Source organism: Lepidothrix coronata, unplaced genomic scaffold (assembly GCF_001604755.1).
Source record: "Lepidothrix coronata isolate B3197 unplaced genomic scaffold, Lepidothrix_coronata-1.0 Scaffold115, whole genome shotgun sequence".
Lineage (NCBI taxonomy): Eukaryota > Metazoa > Chordata > Aves > Passeriformes > Pipridae > Lepidothrix > Lepidothrix coronata.
Genome location: NW_016690295.1, coordinates 2,160,511 through 2,184,687, shown reverse-complemented (window position 1 = coordinate 2,184,687; position 24,177 = coordinate 2,160,511). Strand labels below are relative to the sequence as shown.

General features: G+C 37.6%; 1 protein-coding gene across 3 annotated transcripts in view; it reads left to right on the top strand.

Annotated features, from left to right (window-relative positions):
- SYT9 (synaptotagmin 9) overlaps positions 1 to 24,177 on the top strand; it is a 66,566-nt gene that overhangs the window by 5,241 nt on the left and 37,148 nt on the right. The window lies entirely within an intron of this gene.

Sequence of the window (24,177 nt, the reverse complement as noted above, 5' to 3'; positions counted from 1 at the left end):
AAGAGCAAATTATGTTCAAAGTAAAGGGACTAGCTGCGTGCTTAATAATGGTTTGAAGGTAAATTAATTTTAATAAAAGTAGATTAAAGACTTTACCATAACTGTGCATAACTTTCTCCTAGAATATATTTTTGTTCTTTTTATAGGTAACCTAAAGTTGTATAGATGTTTGTTAGGATTTACACTCGAAAATGAGAGAAAAGGAAGGCTACAAACATAATTCTTACGATAAAACTGAGCTTTTGTGAGGCATAGTCGTGTTAAATACTCTTCAGACACGAAAGGACAGATCCTTGCAGTACTGAACTCACTTTATATTTTTGCAGTAGTACAAAGCAACTGCAGTGTTCTTTAGTAGTACTTTAACTGGGGAAGACAAACATGAGCAGGTTTTCTGCAGTGCCTCTGACCAAGACTCCAGGCCGGTGCTGTCCCGTGGCTGCTCTTGGATGCTGTGGGGAGAAGGGCAAGTTTCAGTCTATGGGGAAAAGACAAGAGAAGGGTGGCCTCTAGCCCTTCTTGGGCTCTGCATCCGTATTCTGGAGACATGTGGAAAGGAAGAGCTTTCTGGGGCTTCCATTTCCATTTTGGTTTTACTTCTCACTTTTATGGGAATTATACCAAATGTCTGTTGTTTACAGTCTGCCCTTATGCACTGAAACTATAATATAACAATATTTTATGCTGTGTTAAATAGCCTGATGCCAACTACACCCCTTTGTATTTAACAGAGAAAAGTATGTTTACTCATATGTGATATATATAAAAATAATACTTATTTACTGCAGTCATTGCAAGCCCATTTGTGAAGCAATACTAAAAGTTAAAGTAACATACTAATTGAATCAGAAATCACTTATCACTACAGTCATCACACAATTTATGCATTCCTCTTCCAAATGTGCAGTCAGCGTTAAGGAAAACGGTTATTTTGAATTGTGAGTAACAAAAATATATGTAATTGAAAATAACCTGAAGAGTAATGACAAGCACATCAGCCTTTGAAAATTAGGATGGATAAATAGCATACAGTCTGTCTGAATTCCCATCTTAAATGCCAGTTTTGCTTGTGAGGAGCAGTAAGCTAAATTTAGTCCCTCTATATACAAACTCTTTTTGCCACTAAAACTCGATCACTGCATTTGTCATAGCTTTTATTTCACTGGGATTTGCACATTGCTCCTTGATGGGAGGGGAGAAGGGAAAGAAGTTAGCTAATTATACTTTCTTAAGGATTATCCATAAACTTTCTGCAGGCAACAGTTTAAATTTGGCACACAAAGCCCTGATGACTTAGTAGGGGTGTTACTGTAATGGATTTATGGGTCATTAATTCCTCAAAAAACACGAACCTCTGTTACAGTAATTCTGTTTTTCAGTACTGGTAGAATTCTTAATTGTTACATATTTGTGTGATCCATATATTTAGTGACCCAAGCACAAATGATCAGCCACATGTTCCCCCAGACAGCTTTCCGGAAGATTCCTTTCCAAACTAATTTGTGTGAGTTTAATTACACTGACAATTCAGAGACCTAGAAACGTAAATCCAAAATTATTGCTGTCATAACAGCAGATTCAGTTGAACTCAATCTTGAGGGCGTGCAGCGCTCTATGAACTTTGGTGTGTAATATGTACAGGTTGAACATAAACTGCAATTTATGTATTTATGTTTAAAAGTACATTTCTGTGTTTTAGTTCTTCCTGCACTGAAAATAATGATGATCACTGTTGGTTTAGTGAAAAGCTGTACTGAATAATGTTGCACTGTGCATCTTTTGCTGTATTTTGTCATTATTTTAAGCTCTTCTGTGGCTTTATTTAGCCCAAAGAGATAAAGAGAGATTATTTTGATGTAAAGCTTTCATATTGTTAACAGGTCCCTTTCATACTGCTAACAAAATTTTAGTCCAAGGGACAAGAATTTAGAATAATTAATTACAGATGAACGGAATTTCCATAAAAATGCTGTCAGTTGCAACTTAGAAAACCTGCAATTCCTAAAGTTCATCATCTGACAAGATAAATCTTTTTTGCATGTTTTGTAGTACTGTTAAATAGTGAATACTTGATCCATTTATTTGGAGAGTAGGGAAAAAAGTGTTATGTATAACAGGTGGTGGTTTGCACATTTGTTATATTAGCTGTTGTAATCACACTGAATTTTGTGTTTTAAGCTACTCAATAGGTTCAACTTCATTTTTTTTTTTTTCATTTTAGACATTCATTAGCCGAGTTTGGCTTCATTTGGCAGTCGTACACTACAGGATTTGATCTTGTATACCTCCTGTGGTTAGCTGGAATTCAGAAATACAGTGGATGCAGTTGAAACTGGCACATGTGCGTGTATGTTTTAAGCCAATTTACAGTTACTGTGTGTCTACCAAAGATCAATGTTGGAATAGTCCATAAATGGTCAGAAGAAGCTTTCAGATTATTTTTGTAAAACCACCATCCTAACAAAAAGATCAGGCACTAATGATTTGGAGTTAAAACTTTCAAAGGGTGTTTAAAATAATAAGAGTGAGGATTTGAAATAGGATCATTCCTTCCAGTATACTTTCTCACTTTCTTTTTTCCCAGTTTAGCTTTATACATAAAAGAAAGCCTTGCTGACTTCCCTCAGAAAAATGTTTCTTCAGTTTGTTTAATTTCCATCAGGAAGTTTGTTTAAAATATCTTAATTCTATCTCACTGACTCTGAAACTCCCCAAATATTTCATTTCCCCCTGTGAGGGATCTTTTTTTTGAGTATACAAAACACTAAATATTTATCTTCTAAAATTTCCTCTTGTAAACCAGTCTTGATCATTCCCACCCAGGTTACTCAATGTCTGGTTGCTGCATTCCTTTCCTAGATTATATGCGCATATACCAGTGTTTCAGATGATTTTCCATCTGGATGTTCCCACTCCATTTCTCAAGCAGCAGCTTATTTTATTTATTGCCCCATTTCTAATATTTTTAATTCAGCTGGTTTTTAATTCTCTGACTTCAACAGTATGGTTTGCTTTCTTCTGCCAGTTAGTGTGATGTAATTGTATTGCTGTTTAATCAACTAGTACACAAAGTTTGACCCATTTTACACACAGGTTGTCTCATGAGGCATCTGGCTACAGCTGTATAAAGTTCCCTTTAGAGTCCCCTTTTAAGACTTTCTACCTGTTTTCTAATTTGCAAGAGGTTCATGGCTATGGAGTGGATTGTTTCACCAATAAATATTAAGATAGTACAAAAGGTGTTTCTCACATCTATGAAATTTTATTACTAATTAAACCTTGTGGTTCAGTATGAATTATCCTACTAATGTAGGAATGTACAATGCTAATTAGAAAATTATCGATGAGACCAACAGTCTTCTGATTTCTGTTTCCATTTGTAGCAGATGTTTTACCCAGTTAAATGAGAAGGTTTTTTTCTCCCCCCCAGAGAAGTTAGATGGATAAAACTAAGGCCTAATTATTCTATCTCTTTTTGGGAAGCCAACCAAAAACAGCTGCTCTCTAGTATTCATTATGCCAAGGTCTCTGTGCACAGCATAAATGAAGGGAGTGTTTCCCCAATCTGGCTACAGGGACATGCAGCAGGTATTGAGTTGGGTCTTACTTAGTGCTCTTCCTTTCCCTGTAGTAGGGCTGATGTAGGATGTGTGTAGCAGTGGCATTATGGCAGTTCTTACCTGCTGAAAGGAGCTTTAAGGTCCATTAGCAACCAAAAACAAGAGGAAAGAGATCTGGTATCGCTTAAAAAATACGTAAAGCTCTGAACAGAAAATGCTCTTATCGGTGCTGGTTTATTTTTTTAAGCTTTATCAATCTGCTTGGACACAAATCTAAACCAATAGCTCAAATTTTGTTTAATTGTATGATTGTGTTCTCTTCTGCAGTAGATCTTGTCATTAAGAAAGGCTCCTCTTTCTCCACATGCCACAAAGGCATCCATGGTAACAAAAGTCTAATGTAAACTTTTCCTCTTTTTTTTTTTTTGATAATGACAAATATTAAATATGATTAATGAGTTAAAAGAAATAGAGACCAGAAATTAGGCTGAGCTGGTAAACAGGAGGGTGAGGTGTTGACCTATTTTTGGTTTTTTTGTTTGTTTGTTTGTTGAATTTTATTTGGTTTCATAGCTGTTTCACAAATAAAGAGGGATGAAACCTGATGGTACAGCAGGCACAAGAATGACACCTGTTGCTTGTGCTGCTCAGGAGACGGACATGAGGAGCAGAAGAGGCAGCCAAGCCTCTAAAGGAAGACATATCACTCATATTCCGAAGGGATCAAAGAACACCAAGCAGGTTTCCTGTTACTCAGAATTTAGACTTAGCTGAGTTGAAGCCTGAGATTTTAACAACCTGCCTGCAGGGACATAGTGGACAGGAAAGGTTGTGGATGTACTGCATTGTACCTTTCTTGTAAGAATTTAAATTTCTGTTTTATATTACACTAAAATCTGCCATTTTTCCCCCAAATTTAAAAGCTTTTTGAGCTTCTTTGTGGAGTTCACTGTAAAAAAAAGGTAAAACAGATCTGTCCACATGCTTTGGCTGTCTTGTGGTCCCATCACATGCTCATTGGTTTGTTGGTTGGTTGTTTGGGGGTTTTTTTGAGGGCTCAGTAGCTTGCTAAGTCATTCTGAGAAAGCATGATTTGTCACTGACAGTAGGGCTGTGGCTAATCAGGAAAGAGAAAGCTTGGCCGCCGTGTCTTCACTTAATAAGTAAAACCTGTCACCTTGACTCTTTCCTGCGCAGCAGCATCACTGTTCCTGCCAGCTTCTCTTAGCTGCAGAAGGTGTAACATTTTTATATCTGCTCTCGTTCTCAAGTTAATGTCTTGTTCCTGCCTACCTTGTTCGTTTTGTACCTGTCTCTTTTTCTGTTGTCATTGTGTTACAAAGAGAGAATTGACTAGTCAAGATGATTTCTTTCCTACTGCTGCTAGGAGCCAGTGATGATAAAATAGCTAAAAGCAGTTCCCAAAATAGCAGTGCACAGGTATGGGTTTGCCAGAGTGATTTGATAGTGATTACTCTATCCGTCCTTCTGTAGTGTAGTGTTACAAGTCAGACCCAGCACTGTGAACAAAAACTGCTCTTTCTTCTTTTGATGTATTTTTCTTCCTTCTTTTCTGTTTTTCTTGGGAGCTGGAAACCAGAACAGACCTTAATAGCAATAAAACCAGCAACATCTTCAGCCACCTCAGCTTCTTTTCATTCCCAGATTAGGGGGGAAGTAGTTTTTCACTTTCAAGAACATGTAAAATTGAGTCTTGGGATTCACTCCTTATCCTAAAGGCTCTGTGCACTGAGAGAAGGAACAGTAATTTTGTTAAAATGGAAGGCTTGGGATTTGACATTTTCCGTTGTTTGGCAGTTTTACCTCCTTTTTTCTGTACCCCTCCATACGAGGAAGATTTCCAGTGGTAGTTGTTGCCATGGCACTAAGCAGGACGAGGTGTCTACTCCAGTCTTAAAACTACGTTTATGGTCGTGTTGTGAAAAATTATCTCTTCTGACAAGTTGGGCTTGTTTATGCAGAATTAATACAGCACCACTTCTCTTCTTCCAAAGTGAACAGAGGCTCCTCAGGTCATTCCCTGTGTGTCAAGGCAAATGTGAGCTGGAAAAGCCTTGGAATTAGCTCTGTCCTTCCACTCCCTCGTTAGCTGTTCAAATGAACAACCGCTTCACGCCCTGCCGAGCAGCTGATTGGCCTTGGAGGGAAGAAGCATCTGAAGCAGTATTAATGTTTCATTCAAAATCATGAGAGCCAGGGAGGAGGGGAATTAGGGAATTCAAACCCCCACATCAGTCCTGCCTTTTATTTTGCCAGTCCCTTTTCTCTTGAGCAGCATCCCTAATTGTCTCCCGCACCGGATTTCCTCTTAGGATGGTCTTGCTGACTTTGTGAGATGTTTTTGCCAAGGGTAAATTTAACAGCTCTCTTCCCTTCGCTTTTCCTTCTCCATTGTCTGCTTCTTCTCCCCAACCCTGTTAACAGTAGCTGCTATGACGTGTGCTGGATAGGAGATGGAGGAGCAAAGAAGCTGTGCAGTCCCTCCATCCTCTGCTGTTTTCTTTTCTCAAGTCATCACTGCTGCATCAAGACCTATGAAAACCCCTTTTTATTTTCTCAGGAAGCAAAGCAGATCAGAAAGCTGAAAAAACTAGTGCCTTAAAATGCTATCTCAAAGATATATGAGCAAACTAGATGTAATAAAGCAATCAGTAAAGGAGTGTAGTGGGATGCATGACAGCAAGAACAGCCAGCTGCATCTGGGAAATACACAAGTCCTTGGATTCCAGCAGTATAAAACATCCAGAGCTTTAAAAGATGAACAATTCTTACTTTTCTGTAGCAGTCCTAGCAGTTGGCAACCACTTATTGCAATCATAGAATCATTGATGTTAAAATAAACATCACCTCAAAGTGAGTATTCACATGAGATCTTGGATTCATTGTCCATAGAATAGAACGTGCCAGGGTTGTTAAATCTGGAAATGTTGCTAATAAATAAAAATAGTTTTCTTAGGACAGGAGTAGAAAAAATGTTAGATACAGAAGTGTTGCATAATTAACCTTGATCAACGGGGAAGGACCCTTTTACAACGTTTCAAGAAGTACTCTTCCCAGTAAATGACAGCAAATCCCTGAGTACTTCTGAGGTAAATGTATATTGTTGTTTTTAAAAACACAAATGCTGCTTATTCTTTTAACTGTTAGTCTTTGAAAGAAAAAAGTAGGGGAAAAAGCAAGCTTTGACAGAGTATTTCCTGAGTCAGCAATTGAATGGAAGGAGTGATGCTGATGCACTTGGTTCAAGGTAATGGAAGGACTTAGCCCCGGCTGAGGAGGTCTGTGAACATACAAAACAGCACAGGAGATGTTTGGCTGTAAATCCTGCAAATCAGCTATTAGCTGGCAATATGTTAATGCAAATGTGTTTGGTTCAGGGATATTGTTTTAGAGGCAGGAATGGGGTTTAGTTGGCTGGAATGGATCACTAGTTGGGGAAATAAGGCTCTTTTTTCAGCTGTGCCAGGCACTTGGGATGTGATCTTGTAGAAAACTGTCAGTGTTGTTTTTCCCCGCCCTTTCAGCTGCTTTTCCAGTCCTGATATGCAGCTAAAATTCCATCTAATGCCATGTCTGTAATCAGCAGAGAAAGCAGGGCATGTCTCAAGTGTGATGTCAGTGAAGCACTGAACAGAAACCTGCCTAAAAAGCAGCCAAGAGAAAACAGTGGGTCCAAGGAAAGTAGCTTGCCTGAATATGGCTTGCTCTATTTTCACAGCAAACAGAAAACAAGAGCCTGGGCCTTGCTGGGACCTCTCAGCACTTTACTCTTATAAATAATAAACAGAATATATTTTCCTCCTGTGCAGGTTAGCAAATAGAAATGTGCCTCTGCTATCAGCAAGGAAGCCATAATTGAGAGGCAGTGATTTGATGGGATACATGTTCAAATGGGAATAAATAAAAGCATAAGGAGGATTTCAAAACTTCTATTTCTGTGCTGGGCTTGATATGTTTAGCTATGTAATTTATTCATGATACCTCATTGCAAGCTTGAATTTACATTTTCAGACTGAAATCATACAACACACTGTAGCCTGAATCTGACAAAACAACACTAACAGGTAACTTTTGGTTATCTTTTGCATATTCCACCATTTTGCTGTTTACAGTCCCATTTATGACAAAGGAGAGTCAAACATTTGCTTTCATGGCCTGGGTTGGATTTCAGAGGTACATCTCAGTGTGATACCATTTGAGACTGACACTGAAAGGACTGTGATGGGGGAAATCATGTTCACATTATTGGAGCAGAAATGCACAACACAAACTTTTTCTTGGAGGGGGACAACTTTTTAATGTTCCCCATTCTCTAGTTTGTGTCCTCCCTCACACTTGGGATTAAGCAGTGTATTTTTACTGGGTCAATTGACTTGTTCTTAAGGATATATATTTGTTTGTTAGTTCAGTATACCTCAGTGTGTCTGTTGTGCTCATGTTTATGAAACTTGTAGAATTAATCTCCCACCCCTTACATGAATGTCCTCTAGAGAAATAAACAGTGGGTAACTCTACTCAGCAACCTTCTTACAGCCTGACTTTCACAAGTCTGGAAGTTTGGAACGTGCAGGTCTTTGAAATACTGGTCCTTTTCCCTTCTTCCTTTTTGTAAGTTTTTTTCTTAAGTGAATGTAATCTTATGCTTACAAGTGAAATGTTTTCTGTTTTCTTAACATTCACATTTTAGTCATTCAAAAAACTATTCCTTTTTTCCTGCATTCATCTCAGTTTCTATAACTTTGGAGCAAAATTTCATCCCACTGTCAGATATTGAAAGCTGCTAAAAAGGGGATGGATTCAAACCAAGAGTAGGTTTAGATTAGATATTAGGAAGAAATTCTTTACTGTGAGGGTGGTGAGTCACTGGGACAGCTCGCCCAGAGAAGCTGTGGATGCCCCATCCCTGGAAGTGTTCAAGGCCAGATTGGATGGGGCTTTGAGCAACCTGGGATAGTGGAAGGTGTCCCTTCTCAGGGCAGGGGGATTGGAACTGGTTGATCTTTAGGATCCCTTCCAACCCAAACCGTTCTGTGATTCTATGATTCTGTAAACCACAGTCACTTAATCTGACCTCATGGCTTCTGTAGCACTGCTTTCACTCAAAGTAACCTCTGAGTAAAATTTTCCAAGAAAGGACATGAGTGAAACTACCTGTACCCCACTGAAACGGAGTGGGAATTTGAAATGTAAGCCCTTCATGTATGTTTTTAAAATCTAAACATAATCATTTCTGCTGCTAAAATAAGAAATAACTACTTCTGTTCAAAACACTTCTCCAGTTTTATAGTGATCAGTTTTGAATGATCTCATCTCACTAATTCCATTTTGTCTGTGTGATTTTATTTATTTATTTTTAACTTCATTTTCTTTATTTATTTTGAGGGGCCATGTTGGGACCAGGATAAGCAATAGACATCGGTGGGTGCCTTATCTACCTATGGTGGATGACAAAGAAAAATGTACCGAGCTTTCAAAAAAAATATCCTAAAATCATTCCACTGAAGTAGCTGAAAAAAATTAGCAATCCCATCCTCTTAGACAGAAAAGTGGGTTGTAGCTCTATCTGGGGAAATGGGAAGAAACCCTCATTACTACTTTTAGTTGCTATTTGGATTTTTTTCTGGTCAAGAATAAAAAATTTAGAGACCAGAAGATGAAAAAACACTGGCTAGAAATTTACCATCAATTTGGTTTTCCCTTAGAAGTAGCAGAATTTTTGGAATTCCCCAGATTTGAGAGCAATCCAGCTGAGCAGGTCTTGGGGGAGGAGAGAAGCTCAGTGTTTCCATACTGTTTTCTTAAATATCCCACTGCAGTGGTATTATGGTTTCTAGGAACGAGGGGCTGACACCACTATTTGCTTCTTTACATTCTTGATACTTCTGAGAGGGAGGTAGGGAGAGCAGTTGTTCTCCCCTTGGAACAGGCCTGGGAAGAGCAGTCAGGACTCTGCAAGAAGAAGGTTGCAAAGCTCACAGTCCCTTCCCTGCATCCTGTTTGTTTGTGTGCACCCACCTGGAGAGAGTAGTGTGTGTATCATATGAAAAGTATGTCACTGATTATAACTGCACTTGTCTTAGAAAAACTATGCCATATACTGTGATTGTAATTTCTCTCTCTGGCAAGGCTGTTTATGTTCTTTGTCTTTTTTATTGCTTGAGTGAACCTAATATGTCTGAAATTCTGTTTTAGAAGAAGTAAGATACTGTGCAACTGGTGGTATTTCACTGCAAAATAACCCCCAGAGGGATTTGTAATCCCCTGGTACTGACATCATCTAATAGTGAGCCAAATTGAATAATAAGCTCAGTGCTGTGAATACAGCCTCATGCTCAGCCTCATTCTGCTTTAGTTAGCATTACCTAGTAATTAATTATTATTCTGTATTTATGCTATCAATGGCATCCAGAGGCTGGCCTAAACACGCTCGAGCCGCTGGCAGCTGCAGCGGCAGCATCTGTACATGCAGATATTTTGTTCTCCCTCTATAAATGTGTGCTGTTCACTGCCCCTTAAAAGAATTGTTACTAAGTCTTCCCTGTAGCTAAACACAGTAAGACAGTACGTGCTGGACATCAGTCAAAGCTGCACAATGACACATAGCTGACTAATTACTATTAATGTTTACAGGATTTGGAATGTCGTAATTGATTTTGGCACTGGAAGTGCAGGCTGGTAAATTGCTTGTCACCTTTGTTTCATCTTCAGTTTCATTGAGAATCTCATATGCAATTAGCTGTAATTGCTTATACTGTATTTATTCTAAAGTGCACAGTACATTTCTGTTTTGTTGTTTGGATCTCAAAAATGGGGAGTTAATTGCTTACAAAAATACAGTTCAAAATAAGGGGATCGTTATGGTGAGGGACATTTTTTCAGAGTAGAAAAACACGAAGATTTTACCACAGTGCATGTTCCAAACACATAGCTCTGCTGTACTTGAAATCTCAGTAACTTCAGGGGCAGTGGCTTGTGCATAAAGACACGACAAGAGAATCTGTATTACCAACATAGAGGAATTTTTTTTTGCATACAGAACTGGACAGTAATTCTTGAAAGGAATGTGTTTCCTCCACATACTCCAGGTCACAAGGTGGAAGAAGCACTGAATGGCTCACAGAAATTCATCTGCCAGTTTATCCTGGCAATATTTTGTATTTAAACAGCCAAAGCTCCAGAATTAGCATGGACTGTCTAGAAACCTCAATAAAAGAAAGAGCTTTGCCAAGAAACAGTCTAGGACAGCAAAAGAAAAAAAAAAAAGTGAAGCCCTTGGTACAGATAAACAACAGAAATCTGCAAAATTTTCCTTCCCAGGAATGGAGAGCTACATTGTCTCCTGCTCTAACCCGGGGGTTGGATGTTGGAGCACAGGTTTGGTTCTCAAATTTAGACTGGCAGCACCTGCTCTTTTCATGTCATAGTAAATTGTCCAAGGAACAGCTAATCAAAACTTTCCTTGCTGACCTTTTAAAGAAGAGGATACTCTTTAGTTCCTCATTTTAAGAAACTGGCTGTTCCAATTTTTTCAGGAGAAAATAATTTTAGGAGAAAAGATGCTAATCTAGCTAAATTAACTTAATTAAAGAAAATGCAAATCCAGTAGAATACATTTTCTAGTAGAATGACAGTCTAGATTCTACTTGCTGCAAGCATATAATATCTCCAAGAGTCTGGATATGTTGAACAGTGGCAATAATTGTACATCTAAACCATTAGAAATATCTTCTATCAGAATGCTGGGTAAAACAGAAACTATTTATTTTGGATTTAACTACTGCAAGTGAAAAAACAAGCCTAAATACCATGGACTGATTTCCAGCACTTTCAAACTACTTTAGAGCTTACTTTTAATCCAGTTAATTATTTTGCTATTCTCCATTCAATTAATTATCAGATTAAAGTTCTTATATAATATGTAAAATGGTCTTTTGATAATAAAAGATTATAAAAGAAATACTGCAGAGTTTGCCTTAGAAGAAAGCATAGAAAGATTGAAATCTGCAGAATTCCAAGTTAAAAGAGGCTATTAACTTTGATTACAATTACATATTCCACAAGAAGATGGGATACATTACACGGGGCATGCAAGACTACTACAAATCTTTATTGTAGGAATCATTTAGTATTGTACATAAATATCATTGCTTGGATTTTCTGCTTAGATCTTCCAGAATTGTTACATTTATCAAAACCTCTGCTTCAGTTTTTTATTACAGATGTTGATTGTCATTGCTTTGGAATTTATTTGTAATTACACAGGAAGCACATCAACCTGTTGGAGTCAGTCCAGAGGAGGCCAACAAGTTGATTAGAGAGATGGAGCACCTCCCCTACAAGGAAAGGCTGAGAAAATTGTGTTTGTTCAGCTTGGAAAAGAGAAGGCTTCTCTTTTATTTAGGGGGTGACCTAATTGTGGCCTTTCAGTAACTGAAGGGAGCTGACAGGAATGATGGAGAGACACTTTTTGCAAGGGCCTGGAGTGACAGGACAAGGAGGAATGGATTCAAACAGAGAGAAAAGGTTTAGATGACATATTAGGAAAAAATTCTGTACTGCAAGAGTGGTGAGGCCCAGAGACGTTGTGGATGCCAGAGAAGTGTTCAAGACCAGGCTGGATGGGACTCTGAGCAACCTGGTCTATTGGAAGGTATCCCTGCCCATCATCAGGGACTTGGGAATAGATGAGCTTTAACTCAAACCATTCTATGATTCTACAATTCTATGATACATGGTATTCTAGTCTTCCTGGAATCTACCCAAAAAAATCCTGATTTTTTTGTTTACAACCTAAGAACCGATGCTCGGCATCAGTCCCTTTATGCTGCAGAGCTGGTGACGCATTTTTTTTGCCTCTCTGTATCACTTTCTTCCTGCAAAGGTCTGTTCACGGTGTCAGTACTTTCACACGCTGGCAGAGTGCCTGCTGCCTCACGGAAAGCAGGTGTGCTTGGAGGGATGACAACTTTCTCAGGACCCAGTTATTTAATTAACTCATTTTTATAACCAGATTATTTGAAGAAGCCACATGGTCTGTCTAGTGGTCAAAGCCTTGCTTGTGTACTAAGCAAGGCTTGTTAAACTCTCTGCATCCCTTCTCTTTGCTTGCATCCTGCTTCACCGGAGAAGCAACTGGAAAGTTGCTAGACTCACAATCAGAAGTGAGAAGATCCAGGTTCCATTTTTAACTTTTCAACTGATTTACCGAATCTCACCTTGAGAACTGTGCTACATCTCGGTTTCTGCTCCTGTTTGTAAAAAGGCATTTAAATAACTTTGACATTTCTAGAAGAAGGGGAAAAGCTACTTAGTAATAAACAGTTTAATCACTGAGATATTTTAACAGCTTTATTCCACAAACTACTTGGTAATGTGAATAGAAAAACAAACAATTCTTCAAATATCCGCTAGGGTTTCTGAACAAATTTGTTGCACTGTTTACATTCCATTAACATTTTTCAGATCCAGATTTACTCACAGTGGTTTTAACTGTGTATGTTCAGACACTTGAAGAGAACACATACAAAATTTTAATGCTTTTTAGCAGCTTTCATGAATAAACCTTGCTTTAAAAAAAATTAATTTACTCATCCTATCAACAGCGGCATTATTGATTAGTTAAATAAGGACAGAAGGCTGTCACTTATGTCTCAGATGTATAGCAGAAGTCACTAAACTTCAGTAAAGACAAAATCTGAAAAAGATAGCTTGCAAATTTCTCTTTGAAATCTTTTAAATTACATCTTTCCCTTAAAAATCTAGATTTGCATATCTTTTCCCATTCATGTTTGATAACACTGGGGGAAAATATCTATAGTAGACCTTCTTGTTATCATCCAAGAGGCTGAGAGGCATACTGTAAGTTGATGGACAGTAATGAAGCTACTGTGCATCAGAGAGGTTGTCAGAAGACTTTGACAAGAAAGGTGTCAACCCCTTATCTTAATTACTTCTGAAGGGTAATTAAGTGATTCCTGGGCATAAAAATAAGCCTGTATCTAACTGCTGGTAAAAATCAGGGTATCACAGATGCATAGAGGATTTAGTTTTGCAATTCTGAGATCACTGTATGACTGTGACTTTTTCATAGAATCACAGAATAGAATCAATTAAGGTTGGAAAAGACCCTAAAGATCATTGAGACCAACTGTTAGCCCAGCACTGCCAAGCCCACCACTAAACCATGTCCCTAAGTGCCAAGGTGCCATACCTAGACATCTTTTAAATACCTCCAGGGATGGTGACTCAGGACCTGTATAACCAAGGAGGAAAGCTTGCCTTTGGCTTTCTCACACAACTCCTTACAGCTCAGCCAAACCAGAGCAAGCTCCCTCAGTAAACTGTGCTCCAGCCATACAGATCTGAGAGCTGTTATCCCCCTCTAGACCTATTTTACTTATCATTTCTACCTAATTTTTTTAAACACCAAAGCCCTTGAGGCAGCATCATTTATAAAGCTTATGTCAGCAGTCAGTTTATTTGTATTTATTGTGTATTTCAGAATCTTAGCTTTCCACCCACGCTGACTTGGGATGTACATATGTGAGTGTATATGTGAAGAAAGCAAAGGAGAAACCTTTGAATACACAGAGCAATGTAAATTGGTGTGGAGCCATCTGCCTGAGCCTGCAGTGTTTGACAAATGGAGTGCATTAAGTGTGCCTGTTCATTGTCATTGAGGAAAACAGATCAAAATCTTCAGCATGCTTTTGAAAGAATAACTGTTAATTTTTTAATTGATGAACATTTTTAGATGCATCAAAGTAACTACTTCTTCAAAGTGGTTGATACTGGTAAACAGGGTTCAACAGACAGTCATTGCTATAAATGACTTTTCCTATGAGCCTGAGAGCTTCTGATCTTTTCTCTGACCTTAGTCTCTGGTGCTCACAAGTTTCCTTAGTTGTGCAAAAAGGTTCATGGTGTTTCTTAAATATCTAAAATAACACTTCCTGCTTTTCTTAGGTGAAAAATGTACCACGAAGCCCCTTGCAGCATTTGAAACCTCCAGATAGATGCAAGGCTAATGTATTCAGTTAAGTTACTATCACCCTTAAAACCCTGAAATGCTGAAGTGTTAGTATCTTGACCTATATGTCAAGATGAATGAAAAATAAATTAACTTCTGATGCAGCAGGCCTTTCCTGAAGGATTGTGTTTGTTGGAAAATGTCTGGTTTTACATATAGGTGTAAGGGCAAAAATAAGCAGTTTTCCTTAAGAGCTGAGATACCTTGATCTTGTCAGCCAGAATTTTTGCCATAATGAACTAGTTATTGATGCTGTTCTTTGGCATTTATGCTTTATTATTCCATAATACAATGCTATGGGTATTGTTAACAGAAAGGTACAAGAGAGACTGGCATATTTTGGAAGCTGGCAGCACATAGGGTTAAAGTTTCATCTTTGTCCCTTGTCCTCCACCTGTGTCCTTCTAAAGATTTGTTTTCCCTGTGAATCCAGCAGGTTCTCAGAAACTCCTGAGCTTTTCACAGTAACTGATTTGTTGAGCATACCCCTTTGACCATGTGTTAGCACTGCATTTCTCCAGATACAACTGTCCAACTTTACTCAGGAATTTAAGGGCATATTAATAGATTAATCTTCAGGAGTCACTGACAACAGTTAGCATCCCATCTGTGAACTTCGACATCTATATTTTTGAGAGTAACAATGACACAGTTACTTCCCTGATGCTAAAGTGCACAGTTCAGGTTTATTATCCTCTTGATTTTTTTTCTCTTTTTAATCTATTATAGCTCAATCAAAGTGCTTCAATCAGCTGTAGAGAGTAAAGCCCTGAATTTATCCCTCAGTCAGCTACAGTACTGTGTGCTCCCTGCCTGTTTGCTGTTTGGTGAGAAAACCACGTATTTGGGCACCTCCTGCATGTTGTGGAGTAGGAACAGACAGCCTCAGGGAGTGACTGTTGGGCAGGAAGATTATTACCATCCTTCTCAGCCTCCAAACTTCAGTGCACTCATTTCTGGAACCCAGTGCAATTTGGGTACCCTTACTGGAACAACAGGATTAGACTCTCCTGCTTTCTTCTCGGTACCAAATATTGAGCAGGGTGGGTCCATTAATCTGGGATAGGGTGACATCTGTCATCACTATACTGTGTTCAATATTTGCTTTGTTGGTTTTAATTGCAGTACATCAGCCTTGCACTCCATAAAACTAGTTCAGTACAAGAAGAAAAACCCCTCAAGCTGTCCAGTTTCAATTTTACCTTCACAACTACGTACAACATGAAATTATTTAGTTCATAAGAGATTGAGTTATTGCTACTAGTTCTTTATACAGATTCCTTTTAATATAATATCTTGCCTGAATGCACAATTGAACCCAAGAAGACAGAAATCCTGATATGTTCAGTTCTTACTCAGAGCATACATTCTTCAGTATATGTTTTGCAAAAACAAGCAAGTTGAAGTTCTTCTCTGTATTTGGATTTGCCAGAATTAGGAAGGCTTCCAAGAGCATCACAGCCTTAAAATAATCCCCGTCTAGGAATGAAAAAGCAGAAGAGCAGTCTGAATGATAATTTTTATCAAATCTGTTTCTCAGCTCTGTTCTTTAGCTGCTACATTCTTAGGATGTTTCACTTGAGATTTTGCTTGATTTTCTGTTTTCATATATCTGCTTTACAGTTTTCTCTTAGACAGTGTTTCAGGCAGACAAGACAGTTGGACTCAACGATCTGAAAGATCTTTTCCAGCCTAAATGATTCTATGATTTTATAATTTCCATATTTACCCATTTGTTAGTCTGTAGAAGCCTTGAGCTCATTTCTTTTGCTCTCTGGAAATGAAGAGGAGTATGAATGGAAAAGAAGTATATTCCGTATATTTTTTTCAAACAGTGAATTCATAGTAAACACGATCCGATTGTAAATTATTAATTCATTATCTTTCTTAGTAGTAAATATCCCAGTCAGTAAGACTTCCATCACACTCTAATACATATGGATCAGCCAAAAAAGCTTCCTTTTATAAAATGGGAACCCTAAGTTCACAAAGAACAACAGATGCATAATACATTTGCCATGGCTGAAATACTTTTAAAAAGAGTCAGTGTGAACATTAAAGTGCATCTGGCTCCTCATCTGAGAAGGATAAAAGCTTTCAGGGCTGTCTTTATTTCCCTTTATGCCAACAGTTCCTTCCTAAAAGAAAAATCAGGCTGTTTAATCAGTTTAAGATGTTAGTGAGCAACATAATTTGAACAATACAATTCCTCTTTGTCCATATCAGTCTATGCAGGCAACCTTCCTGAAGGCCCTTGTGAGGTTTCAACATTTGTGACAACCTTTTTATGATCTGCTGGTATAGAAAAAGCAAATTAATTTTGGCTCTTCCCTAAATGTAAAGCAAGAATTGTAAATATTGAACCACTGTGACGTGCCAAAGTCCCACAATGTAGGCTTAGAGTAGTTGATTCTGAAAAGGAAGCTAATGAAGTAATTGACCTCATTTCCAGTCCAAACAATCTGACTTTAAAGAGAAGCTTGCACTTCTATTCTACATAAATTGCCCAGAAGACTAATACTGTCTTCTTATTTCTTACATATATATTTCCTAAAAAAAAAAAAAAAGAAACCAAACCAAAAGTTCAAAAACAGATAATTTTTTTGGGTTATTCAAAATCAGAAGGGCTAATGGTTTTCACTGAACTTAAAAAGATTATAGGGACAAGGAGCCAACTGCTAGATGAAATTTAATGCCTCCAGTAGGAAAGAAATGGAAATCTGAAAGAAAAATATAGATTTTTACTAGAACTATATGAGCAACACAACTCATATTAATCATTATGGCTGGCTCTCTGAAAGTATTTTTTAATCGTATTCATCACATTATGCATGTGTTTGTATATATATTTACACACATATGTCTTTATTAATGTTAGATATGTCTTTATTAATGTGAAACAAATTTTGCTAAAGCTCAAACAGTATTTCATGGACTTTAGTGGTCTATCCACATCTCCCATGGTCCCTCACAGTAATTTAATTCCACAAATTTTCCCACCAAAAAAACTCATTCAGTGAGTCATTTGGATAAATACTATTTTTTTTTTGCTTTTACCCTGAAATATTGTACCCTAAAGGGTATAAAAATTGAAATAAATCAATCAGAATGTTATAGAAAATATTGCTGCTTATTATTTTTATTAGCATATCAAATTATATTATATTAAAATATATTAGCAAGAAGGGGTTATTATGGTTATTAACATAACTAGGTGAGACCCCCACATGGACTGTTGCATCCAGCTCTGGGGTCCCCAGCCCAGGAAGGACATGGACCTGTTGGAGTCAGTCCAGAGGAGGCCACCAAGATGATTAGAGGGATGGAGCACCTCTCCTATAAGGAAAGGCTGAGAGAATTGGGATTGTTCAGCCTGGAAAAGAGAAGGCTTTGGGGTGACCTAATTGCAGCCTCCCAGTACCTGAAGAGACCCTACAAGGAAGATGGAGAGAGACGTTTTACAAGGGCATGTAGTGACAGGACAAGGGAGAATGGATTCAGGCTGAAAGACAGTAGGTTTAGATTAGAAATTAGGAAAAAATTCTTTGCTGTGAGGGTGATAAGGCACTGGAACAGATTACCCAGAGAAGTTGTGGCTGCCCCATCCCTGGAAGTGTTCAAGGCCAGGCTGGATGGGGGTCTGAGCAACCTGGTCTAGTGGAAGGTGTCCCTGCCCATCGTAGGGGGGGTGGGATCAGATGATCTTTGAGGTCCCATCCAACTCAGACCATTCTATGATTCTACGATTTCTGTACCTGTTGTTTTGAGCACTTTGATTGAACTGTACAATATTACTGTACAGTTTTATACAAATGGGAAATGAAATCCTTCTCTGTCATTTCCTTTAGTGCTCTCAAACGCTTTAATATTTATTGCGACTTACTGGGCTTTCAAGGACTATAATGGGACCTAAAGCCTGTTGGCCTGGTTCAAATAAGCTGTTTGCTCTCCTTCCATAACCTGAGGACTCCCTGGGACTGGCTATATATTGCAGAAAAAAAGGGCAATTTCTCTTCGTTATTATTCATAAGGTCATAACATTCAAGATTAATGTGTGCTCTGATGGCTTAGTCATTAAAATATTCACAAATCTTGACAGTTTCATAATTTTTAATACACACAATTTGTCGAAGAATTTCCACTGGAAAGTTTCTGCCAGGTTATTCTTTATTCATTCTCCATCCTTCACTTTGCTATTAAAACCTTTCATTCTGCTAATGAGGGAGCATACACAGTACTTGCCAAAAGTGACTGGTCATTTTCTATGACTAGATGAGAAGTTAAATTCCTCAATTACTGTATGGACTTCTATTTTCCATATCATAAAAAAAAACAGGATAAACACTTCTAAAATATTAGTTAGCAACTCTCTTCACTTTTTGAATGATTCTGCAGGAAAAAGAAAAGTCTAAGTGTATCATATTAATTATTTGCTTGGAATAAATCATCTGATTCTAAGATTTAATGCATAAGGAGTAGCAAAAGAAAGTGGGTGGAAATATGCCTTGTGGCTTTTGGCTATAGTCACAGGAACTTAACTCCTACAAAATACAGCTACTGGTGGTCATAGGAGTTTGCAGTGTAAGTGTATACCCCCAAAATTTCTTTCCCACACGTCATATCACCAGCTTTCCCTCTTAGCTAACAAGATACAAGCATGTCTCAAATGCCAAAAGGCTTTTAGAAGATTTCGTGTTCCTTTGCTCCGGCTACATTTCCTGCAAATGTAGCATCCTAAGTGGTTCTCCTACCAGGATGAAATGGAGCCATTTAAGCCATCTCCATATATAGGGTACTTGAAAATCTGGCATGGTATCTCTAGAAGTGGTATTCTCTCTTCTATTATATTATCATCTATGGATTTTTCCCCCAGTTTATAGCATTTTTCGCTCAATATGATAAACTGAAAGTATACAGTAATTTTGTGTAATTTATCAGTTGTGTGAAGCATATGTTGAAAAAGAATGTGGAAATAACCAAAAAAGAATCAAGAATGAGGCATGGGAACCTGGACAAATCTTATTAAAGTTGTGTATACGCAGACATGAAACGTTTTGTTTTCTGCTCTGCTTTGTGTCCCTGTTGATGGTGAAACAGAAGCTTCAGTTTTCACAAGAGGAACAGCATCATTCTTTGTCAGGAGACACAACTGCAAGATGTCAGAAAGAAGAATGCAAGCCTTGAACATACAACTCTTCTCAACTGTGTCTTTAAAAATCACTTCTCATTCAGCCAGCTGTCTGATTAGTAAAGGCTTCTTTGTCACTTACAAACTGTAGCAGAATTTACGTCTCAGCTAAGTTGTCAAGGAAATTTGCATTAATGCAGACTAAATATATTAGAGATAGGTGTGCAAACAAAAGTAAATTCTTCTCAAAACAAATTCACATACAGTTTTTATTGTAATTAATAAACTGTCCAGTATGAAGCCACCTTACCTGAATTTAAAAAAAACCTACATAACTTTTCTTCTTAATAAGCAAAACTTTCTGCTGATACAAAAGAATAATATTTTGCTATGTTTTTAGTACTTTTTTTCTTATGTATATCCATGAACAATTTGCTTTAAGTTCTTTTTTTTTTTTTCACTTAAAGCTTTAACTTTGTGATCTTACCAATAAACTGTTATGTCAATCTTATGTCGGTTTTGAATAGGATCACAGCAATTGCTGCTGGAAAAACATTCTGTGCAAACAAATCTCTTACTGCCTTTGCACAACTTGTTGTGTGTATTTTGTATGGCCATTTAGGAATTCTGATTTGATGTCAAAATTGTGCTGTGGAATTTGTGTACCTTTAGACTATTTGACAAGCATCTTGGTGAAATCCTAGGATTATATTTCATTGATCTCGTTAATTTATGAGATTTAGTTAATATCAGGCAATCCCTGAGAAAACATTAAACAAATTTGTAACCCAAGCCAAGCAAATGAAGAGAAAGCACACAGTGATAAACTGGAATTTGTAACACTATTTAGGAATAAAAAGACGTGCAAGTCACGCAGAGGATCAGAACAGTGTCTTAACCAACACAAGAGCTTTACATACCCTAAAACCTACCTAGACTATGTAGAACACACAACCTGGGAGGAAAAAAAAGCCACTAAAAGCTCATAACAGCTTCAAAAACCGGTGAGACCCTGTTACAAATACATTTTCAGAGCATGGAGAATGTTATCACTACGTGAAGCCCTGATCTTATTTAGGCCTCTTTTGTTGGTCCACATTCATAAACATCAGGGTCAGACACACAAAAGTTGGAGTGTAGTAAAATTAGCATAATCTGAGATTAATTCCCTTGTCTTTTAGCTGCCTTACTTTAAAGAATTGCCCAGAAAGTTTCTAAACACAGTATTAAAAATAATTAAGAGTATTTCAGAGAAGAATACATTAGCTGAGAATTATTCCTTTGTCTCAGGAGTCTTGGCAAAGAGACACCTTCCGTCCTGAACGAGTGCCAGGTATGTTAATTAAGGAAAACCTGTGAAGTACAAAGGAAACTACACTGCAATATTAGGTTAAAAACTGCTTCAGATACTCAATGCTACGAACACTTCTTCTCTGGAAAAGCTAGGGTCTTAAACTGCTAGGTGTAAAAAAAAATCAAAACGACAGTGGTTTTTACAGTACAATTACTGAGCTGAATGATGGCTAACCCTCCTGGATGTATTTACAAAAGAGAAAGACAATTTAGATTTTCAAAAGCACAGCTAGGATTTAAGCAATAGGCACTGATGTTTCCATTGTTTTTCAAGAAATTGAGTGTCTGACCCCTTCATATTCCTTAAAATCTCCTCTTAAGCAGCAAAAAAGTAATCAAAAGAGGAATATATTTTTTCCTTGGGAATTGACAGCTTGAAACTTCTGCTGAATTCAGATAATCATATTCACAAAGATTGACTGATCTGCCCCAATATATCTTAAAGTTTAGTAATATGATTATTCAGAACAAATTAATTTTATTATTTTAATTGAATGCCTTTTGAAATTTGTTGGGTTCTAAATAAGGAAAAAATGCTTGTAATGCAAGATTTTAAATTGCTAAGATTTGTTTCACTTCTTTCTAGCCAAACTTCCCCCAACAGATCAATGTGTATATTACAATAATGCTGGTATATCTCAATAGTCATTTTAATAAAAAAGAGGAGAATAAATAGGATAGAGAAGAAAGCTTGTTTTATTTCAATGAGAACATGTTAAAAGAACTCTTCCAGTTAGAATTTCGGGTAAAACTCTTTTCAGCCTCAAGTTAAAACAAATTACAGCCAGTTTGTTGGGAAAGGAGTTCATTTAATAGAACACCTGTCACATCCAGACAACCAACAACTTGATTATCTAAATAATTATATTATTGATCAGCAGTTCCTTCATCCTGTCTGTGCCTGGTTGATGAGAAATTCCCACTTATTTTTCCTTTTTTGTATGTGTTCTTATCTGAATCTTTTGGAGTCAGGTTTGGACTCCGTAACTCCAACCTCATGTCTAGGCACATAAATTGGTCTGCATTAGCTATTGATGTCTCTCATTGTTGGCTAATTTAGATATTTGATTTTTGTATAAAACTTAACAATGCAAGTGGTAACTTAATAAACACAAGAAGGAAAATAAATTACTTCGTTCCTTGTTTCAGGTATAAACACACAAAACCACCTCTATCATTTCGGTATTTCGCTTGCCTCATTTTTTGGTAAGTTTTTTCAGCATCAGAATTTGAGAGGGTAAGGCTCAACCATTTATGCCAGAAAAAAACAAGTCACAGGCCTGCACTTTTGTACTCTCAGAGTTTGAATTGGATCATTATACATTTATCTTTGCTCTTGCAACCTCTCATACTGAACAGGAATCATGCTACATCTATGTAAAAATTCAACACTATTCAAATTCTTTTAGAACAATCTATGATTTTATTCAAATTCAATCTAAAAGCTTATGTTCAGTATATCTGTACTAAAAACCTGTGCTATAAAAATAGAGGCATAATTTTATTTCTTTTTTTTTTACTAGATAATCTACAAGGTGCTGTTATATTTTCGAGCTTTGATATTTTGGTTACGGTGATCTAAAAAATGTTACCCATTTCGTATCTTACCCTTACCAAAACAAGATTATGCCTGCACAGATTGTGCAGTGTTCATCTTTGGAGAAATTTGGGCACTGTCCTGGGTAGCCTATACATGCCTGAACTCAGTGATCTGAAGGGTCCTTTCCCCAACAATTCTGTGATTCTGTTCACTAAGATAATCTGAAGACAAGAGAATTTATATTCCTATCATACTATTCACTTGACATAAAGAGTGAGATTCTTCTTTTCTGTATAACAGACCTACTTTAAAATGTAAGTTAAAAAATTAAAAATGGATCCAGCAATGACTCCATAATCAGAGTCTTTTTGATAAGAGGACTGAGTCCTTTTTGTCATCACACTGATTGTAATAAAATCTGTCACAGAGAAAAAGGCCATGCTCATATCTCCAGTCAGTGATAACAACTGATGATGTGATCCAAAGGTAGAAAACTCTACTTCACTTGCTATTTCTGCATCATTTTTGACCTTGCAATTGCCACAAAAAAAAAAAAAAAGTCAGAACAAATTACGCTGATGAGCATAAGAGATCAATAAGTTGAAAGTCAGTAGAGTAAAAAGAATTGAAACATGAAAACCTGGTCAAAAACTGAGTAGTACATCAGCATATCTGTAAGACACGCCATGAGCAAGATATTCAGAGAGCCTCTGTGTCCCTGTCTTTACTGCCCACCATGGCTGAGCACCTGGGGGTTGGAAATGCGTGGAAATAATGGCAGTGCCTTCTGAGTCTTCCAACAATGCAGTTACAGTCTCAATAGACAAAGAACTAAATGAAGTTCCCTAGTCTACTGTGTTTAATGTGGGGCCAACCTGAAGATCTGTCCTCTTATTTTCTGTCTATCAAAAGGCCTCCTTTACTAGTGTGTGAAAGCATATTGCAGAGGATGTGTTTATAAAAAATTAACTGTAAGTATATGCAATTGCACTGATTGGTTCCTTTAACCCATTTTAAAAATACTTGTTTTTAACAAAAAAATGGAGGGTTAGTTTCTGTGGAACAAATTTTCCGTTATCAGCACTGTCCAGGCATTCTGACATGCTGAAATTTGGGAGCTCAGCTCTTACTGCAGCCATCAACACCTCAAGACATTTGGCTGGCATCGTGGTTGTGCCAGGAAAGACATCAGTGCAAGTCCCTGTGCCACGGGGGCCTTGCTTGTGTTCACGAGAGCCTCCCCTGCAGAGCATCAACAGCTTGTATCGATGCAGAGCAGGTACAGGGAGTAGATGTATTAGTCAGCCACCAATGAAGTGGCCAGATGCTGATAGTGAGCATCATCAGAAACAGGGCAACATTCACACTGAACTGATACCCTGCAACGCTGCTGAAATGCCTGTGAACTGCTCAGCCTTGCCTGCAGCGCTTGCCTGCACTGGGGTTCGGAGTTGCAGTCTAGACTTAACATCAGGTACTGCTCTGGAAAACACATTGCTCTAGTTCTTGTAAAAACAGAGTGAATTGAGAAGCAGCTGGATTTTTT